This window comes from Berghia stephanieae, chromosome 15 (assembly GCF_034508935.2).
Source record: "Berghia stephanieae isolate SIO BIC M18660-M18661 chromosome 15, UCSD_Bste_1.3, whole genome shotgun sequence".
Classification (NCBI taxonomy): domain Eukaryota; kingdom Metazoa; phylum Mollusca; class Gastropoda; order Nudibranchia; family Aeolidiidae; genus Berghia; species Berghia stephanieae.
The window spans coordinates 23,469,265-23,477,299 of NC_088374.1; the positions used below are offsets into that span (position 1 = coordinate 23,469,265).

Genomic DNA, 8,035 nt, shown 5'->3' on the forward strand with positions numbered 1-8,035 from the left:
ATATAATAATAATAATGATAATAATAATAATAATAATAATAATAATAATAATAATAATAATAATAATAACAATATCAAAATCATCATCATCATCATCATCATCATCATCATCATCATCATCATCATCATCATCATCATCATCGTCGTTGTCGTCGTCGTCGTCGTCATCATCATCATCATCATCATCATCACCATCATCGTCGTCGTCGTCGTCGTCGTCATCATCATCATAATCATCATCATCATCATCACCATCTTCGTCATTATCACCATTTTCATCATCATCATAATCGTCATCATAAAGAACTCACACGACACAATGACACAAAACGTCAATCTTACCGTCACCACCATTAGTCATAACCACTAAATGAAAGACGTAAATCCCCTTGATCGGTGCGTAAATATCCCCGTGGAAGGATTATATTGTCCACCCAGATCCATGATTCGATCCGTGAATAGAAGGGTCTGTCCAGTAATTACTTTTGTGTTGTCGTTTTCATTGTAGCTGTAGCTAAAGGCTACTGGGGACAGATCTGGAATGATTTTATTTGGTATGGTATTAGAGATGATGATGATGATGATGGTGATGATGATGATGATGATGATGATGATGATGATGATGATGACGATGATGTTGGGGATAATGATGATGATGATGATGATGATGATGATGATGATGATGATGATGATAATGAGGATGGTGATGGAGATGAGGATGATGATTATGATGATGATGATGAGGAGGAGGATGAAGATGATGATGATGATGATGATGATGATGATGATGATGATCATAAAGCTAATGTTGATGATTATATTATTTATGGTAAAAACCATTTGATTAATACACGTTTATATATACTTTGCTGGATACAATAGATAATAAAACCTGACTATGTATAGTCTAGTCTATCACTTCATATAAAACACTTCTGAGTACACAATGAATTCACGATATATGAATTATATTTTTACATACTACTGTATAAAGCATTTTATCATTGTTATATCCTGAACAGTTGTATGTATGATCTTCACTGGTCAAAAAGTTGTTATTTTTAGCATTTTGATCAAGACGCAAGGATAAATCCAGACTTGGAGCAGCGTGGCTCAGCGGTATACGGTCCTTGCTTCGTACACCAAAGGTGCCGAGTTCGATCTGTGTGGTCTTAGAAAGTCACTTGAACCACGTGGCTTCGAGGTATACGGTCCTTGCTTCGTACCCGAAAGGTATCAAATTCTATCACCCGCCGCTCCGCTGTGTGGCCTTGAGCCAGTCACATCGCCCTAGTTCAATTTGCGGCGCTGCTCTGCGGCTGACACGAGTGTAATTCCAGTCTTCCCTTGGAATAGACCCTAAAGACAATTTTGACAATTTTATTTGGGGCATTTTATTTGATTTAATTCTTTATTTTTTTTATTAAACAGAGATAAAAGCTTCTTGCCCCCCTTAGGATAGGACGCAACTTAAAAGATAAATGTAATTCAACAAGGTCAAACAAACCCAGCTATCCGATAACTTCCTTTACATTCCAGCAGAATCAAATTCTCGGTATGCCTTTGTCCAATAGGACGCCCTCGATTTAAAAATAAAGTTTTCAAATAAACCACAATTGCGGTACTATATGCCATACTTAAATTTCATCGTATCATCCAATCATTGCTGAGTGAACATCAATGGACAATTTGGACCATGATGTCGGTGTTGTTTCTATTTGTTTTATTAAAACACGATCTGAACACGGAATATAATTGTTTTATTCAAGAGGTTGACATGATAACAGATACGCTCCTGTCCAACCCATATACAAGAAAGGTGATAGAAGCAGGGCTCAAAACTCCCGTCCAATTCCATTAACTTGCATTTGCTGCAAACTGTTGGATCATATAGTGAGATCTTCAATAACTGATTATCTCGAAACTAACAGTGTTTTTTTGTGATGAACAGCACGGATTTAGGGAGCACCACTCATGTCAAACTCAACTCCTATCATTAACACATGATCTGTCAGCTGCTATTGATAAAGGTGGTCAAATTGATCTAGTACAACTCTACTTTGCCAAGGCCTTTGACAAGGTTCCTCACCATCGGTTAATCCAAAAATTGTATGATGCTGGTATCAGGAAAAAAAAACATTACAATGGATTGCAACTTTTCTGGACAGTCGCACCCAACAAGTTCTTGTCGTCGGCGAGACTTCCACTATCGGGATCGTGACATCGGGCGTACCTCAGGGCTCAGTCCCTGGGCCTGTCCTATTTTTAGTGTACATAAATGATCTTCCACGAGGTATAAGGTCAAAAGTGCGCCTCTTTGTTGACGATACAGAATTATATAATCAGATAAGAACAACAGACGACTGCAAAACAATGAATGACGATCTAGCTAAATTACAAGAATGGGAAACAATAAATCAAATTGAATTCAACGTATCAAAGTGCAATGTTCTAACCATCACAAATAAGAAAGCACCTATTACAATTGAATACCAACTTCATGGTCAAAACCTGGAACATGTAAAGACAGCAAAATACCTTGGCATTGAGTTTGATAAAAACCTCAAATGGACTGACCACATATGTCACCTGGCTTCAAAGGCAAATCAAACAAGCGCTTACATCACCCGCAATTTAAAAAGATCACAACTCAAACCCTTGCTTTTAAAACTATTGTTAGACCAATTTTGGAGTATGGCAGCTCAATTTGGGACCCATATACAAAGAAAAACATCGACACCTTAGAAAACATCCAAAGAAAAACAGCAAGACGCATCACAAACACATTCGATCCTTTCGCAAGTGCGTCTGAAATATCACAACGGATTGGCCTTGAACCTCTGGAAAAGAGAAGAAAGATAGATAAACTTAAATTGTTCCACACGATCTACTACAAAAATTCGTGCCTTAAACTTCCAAACGACATAAAAGATATCGGCACAAGAAATACGAGAGGACACACAGCAAGAGTAACCATCCCAACATCAAAAACAGACCCCCACATGTATTCGTTTTTCCCTTCCACTGCCCGACTATGGAATAGCCTCCCAGCTGAAAACAATTGCCAACATGCTTTCACGCGATTGCTAGTGTTCACAACGTGACTTTTTAATCTATGTATTTTTTTTAATAAAATTAGTATTATGTGCAGAGTTTTAGCAAGTTTAAAATGTAAAACCCTACAAACTGTCGAGTGATCCTCCATAATATTGGAGGTTTCCACAAGACGAAGAAGAAGAAGAAGAAGAAGAAGAAGAAGAAGAAGAAGAAGAAGAAGAAGAAGAAGAAGAAGAAGAAGAAGAAGAAGAAGAAGAAGAAGAAGAAGATACCCAATCCAATTGTTTGAACGATTCCCAGTTTACACGTCCCACCTGATTTAAGATAATCCAGTATTTCTTATAATAGTATATTTGTCATATTTATCTACTGATGCTATGTGTTTAGATTAAATACTCAAAATATTCGCCAGTCAGATTAAACATATCAACACGTTAAAATGCGTGTAACCATTAATATTCATAGGCTACTAGATATGTTTTAATAAGAACTATTCACTTACATAATAAGAAGAACCGATTGACATGATCTTCGTTCCTTCTATGGTATTTGAGTAACGCATGGTGGTCTAGTGGATAGAACACTCAACTTATAACCTACAGGCGGAAAATACAAAAGTCCGAGTAATTGCGGATTAAAATGGAAGTCTTGGATTACTCGCCTTTTCTCACTATACGGTAATTTATATCCCAGGGCCATAAGGCTGCTGTATTAAATGGAAATGAGCAATTACAAGCTACCTGTTGGATAGGACGTTAGACACATAGTACATTACCCAATACGGCTAAGGAATCAGCTCAAATACTGTTGTTTGAATCGGTGAGTGGGGGGGGGGGTGGTAGTTAACACGTCGTCCAGTCAAATTATTGACGTTATATCGTTGTCAATAAAATGAGAGCTTTATCAAATGTGCTATCATTATTCTATTCTCTCACCCAAATGTAAAACCATACACAAGGCCTATTTTCATCTTTTAATAAAACATTATTATGGTTTTGTCAGAGTGTGCAAATACACATACCCCCCCCCCCAAACACACACACACACACACATCCATACCTTCCCACCCAGGCATCCATACACAACCCTCCCCCCACCCATACACACCCACAGATGAACAGGGGTTTACGAGAGAGATAGATATGTATATTTTTTAAACAACCATTTCCCTTTCCTTGTAATTGATGCCATGCATTTAAATAAAAATCTCACAATATGCGCTAATCGGAGTATACACAAAACTGTGTGTAAGCTTTAACGTTTAAAGCCTGATTTAATATTGTGAGAACTAATCACCAAAAACAGCTTTCTAAAACAATAACAATATGAGAGACACCATTTTATTCCATCCATAGAGAAGTCTGTGTTTTTTAAATTTATTTATGTCAACTATTTTAGAATGTTTAACTTTACCCTTAGATATTTTAGACTTTAGTGCTAGAGTGCTTTGTGAATGTTGTAACTGGATGTGTATTATATGTGAGTTCATCTGCCTTGTCTTGAAAGTGTTGTATGTAAATCAGACTATGACGGGACTGTGGACTGTTTATTATTATGGATAAATTCTAATCGTGCAGGTATTAGAATGGATTCAACCATTATTCGTTTACTATTCTTCTATTCTATTCATTTACTCTTCATGTTCCTGACATGATAGTTTTTCCTGCCTTACATTCTGTCTTACTCATTTATATTTTCTTGACTGTGACTTGGCGAAAAATCTTTAGATGTCTGCTCCTCAAGTTACTTACCCATTTATCCCTGAGTCCCGATATGAAGAAATACAGCTTTGGTATTCAATGTCGAAACGGTTGGTCATGTTGTTTCCATTATTTTATTTAACATTGTTTTTAATTTCTAAAGAGGTTACACTTTATATATCCGTTTGTATATGTTTCATATGTTAAAATGTGTGCCCAAATCTTTTTTCCCTGTTTACTAACATCCCTGACAGGAAAACGTTACTGCCAATATACTTTAAACCCCGGCTTATGCATATATAAATGCTTTATACTTTGTTTACCGCTATCTTTTACTAAATAAGCATCGATACGGTTGCCATGGTTACAGACAAGTCAATCCAGCCTATATTCGAGTTCTTCCTGTGTGTTTTGTATATTTTATGGCGTGATGGATTCAATAGTATTTCTTTTATCGTGGACATTGTGCCAACATCTTGAATGGGAGCTGATTGCACAATATCTCTGACGTAGCCCCATAGATGAATGACGTACAGAGAAATGCTCCGTGACCCAGGCGACCAGGCAATCAAGTCCAGGAACTACAATCGTGCTATCTGGTAACATGTCGTTTAGAAAATTGCAAATGCCTGGATCCCAGTTGGTGGAACACCGTCTTTATGAAATTAATATATATATATATATATATATATATATATATATATATATATATATATATATATATAGCGCGATATTCACTCAACGTGCTCAAGGCCTTTTACAAGGTGTCCCTGACCAACACCAGCACATAACCATTAAAGGCGGAATTACATTTTTTTTCGGAAATAGACAGCGCTGTTAACGGCCAGGTATTCCTTTTACGTCTGTGTACGCTGAGAGAGTGTGAGTAAAGAGCCTTTTACAAGGATTCAACTATGCGCCTAGCGAGGCTCGAACCCATGTCCATCCGATCCGAAAGCGAGTGTCATACCACAAGACCACATAGACATATGGGTGATATTCATGAATATCAAATACAGAATCACATTCTAACATATCCTGATATATATTCATCTGAATTGATTAAATGTTAAAGGAAAGTAGACCTTTGAGTCAGTTATGCACATGAGAATACCGAAACATTCACTGTATATCTCAATAAAATTAGAATATCCGTCTCTTTTATTGTTTTTACAAATAGATTTCACTAGCTGTAATGGTCTGTCAAAATAGCTATGAATTTTTGAGCTACTTTTGGTGATTTCGTTTGATGCATTTAAAAAATACAGGAAAAACTTGACTCAATGTTTTGATTCTGAAATATAGATATGGAACAATGACGTCTGGTAAGTACATATTCATTTTGTTTACTGTAGTAATATATATCTATAGTGAAGGTCCAGGACTAATTGGCAGAGCTATATGACTTTTTCTACGCAGACAAGTTTTAGAGTAATAAGTCTTTGGACACATGTACACACACACACACACACACACACACACACACACACATATATATATATATATATATATATATATATATATATATATATATATATATATATATTATTGCAATATTTACCAAGATGTTCAGTCAGTTTTCATGGATGTTTCAGGCCTTACGGCCATCGTCAGGTCTTTGTGTTACTTGTCATTGAGTTTTTGTGTGTTGTTATTGGTTGTTGAAGTGGTTACGTAGGTTTGTAGTTGATTAGTTTATGTTTTCCTCTATGGTGACAGCTGTTGAATATCCCATTTTCGTGTTGAGTGTGGCTTTTAGAAGGTGTTTAATTATTATTATTATTTTAGACAGTCCTGACGATGTTAACTGACTCTGACATCGTGGTAAATATGACATTACTAATTCGCTACATTGTTACATGTCGTGCACTATTCGTACCATTCTTGTATCTAACACGATTCAATATATATATATATATATATATATATATATATATATATATATATATATATATATATATATGTGTGTGTGTGTGTGTGTGTGTATGTGTGTGTGTTGTGTGTATTTGAATTAACACTCCACTTTAAATATATTAACATTGATACTTGACATACCCATGTATTCTTGGAAGCGAGATGATTGGTTCTGGAGGTGGCCGATGTCTTCAATGACTGAAGATAAAAATAAAAGTAAACATTAAGATCCAAATTCTAAGAAAGTGTTAATAACGTGCTTTTTTTATTGTGTCATCGTTATATCGTATTATGATAGGACTGCATGGGTGTGTAATAGTTGCAATAGTAAAACAATTTAATCATAACTTTATATATATATATATATATATATATATATATATATATATATACTTATATATATATATTATATATATATATATATATATATATATATATTGAATTGTGTTTGATACAAATATGGTACGAAAAGTGCTCGACATGCAGTAATGGAGCGAATTATTATTATTTAAAATATTTACCACAATGTTTGAGACAGTCTACATTAATGTTTCAGGCTTAATTTGCCATCGTCAGGACTGAGTTGTTTTGTTGACTGTTGTTGTTTCTTGAAGTGGTTCCGGTTTAAAGTTGCTTAACAAGAACTTACGCCGATGGGGACACCTTCCGTAGATCTCACTTTTCATGTTGAGTGTGGCTTCATGAGGTTGTTTGATTATAGTATATTTTTCTTCCAGGCATAAGCTACATTGTTTTGATGTTGGTGTGTATCCTGTTCCTTTAGATAAGGAAGTGTCTATTTTATATTGACCCATAGAGATTAAATATTAAATGTCAAATTTACATATTTACAGTGTAAGTCTAAATACTCTAATTTTTATCAAATTCATTATTTTGGTAGATTAAAGGACTACTCGAGATTTTAAAATGAGACATTATTTCACAGTAATTGTTAAGAACTAAACTTGTAATTTATCGTAAGATATCATACAATGCACAAAACTTCAATGCATCCCCTTTGTCAATTTAAGATTTGACATTGAATAGATAGAAAACAAGAACTCTGCACTGGACAATAAAATAGTTTACTAACGTGTTAATACTTAAGCGATTATATTGATTGTTATAGCACTAACTTGTTACATGTGAGGACATTGTATAGCAATTCTGAATTTCCAAATCCTGTATAAAATTAATCCATTTATACAGATAACCAACTAAATAAAAACAAATTTTAATATTATTTTTTATTTGTTTTGAAATGATTTCTGAACTCACAATAAAACAGATTTTTCTTTTTAGCAGAACAGAAAATAATGACAAAGCAAATTATAAATGAATTGATTTCATCTGTGGAGAAACGA

The 8,035-nt window shown here is 34.7% G+C and overlaps 1 long non-coding RNA gene across 1 annotated transcript; it reads right to left on the minus strand.

Annotated features, from left to right (window-relative positions):
- Nucleotides 1–214: 214 nt before the first annotated feature.
- Nucleotides 215–7,826, minus strand: LOC144960426 (uncharacterized). The gene is made up of 3 exons (XR_013642850.1): nt 7,808–7,826; nt 6,813–6,869; nt 215–536 (listed from the first exon to the last, which is right to left on the minus strand). It is a non-coding gene; the product is annotated as an uncharacterized LOC144960426 (long non-coding RNA).
- Between the last annotated feature and the right edge of the window lie 209 nt (nt 7,827–8,035).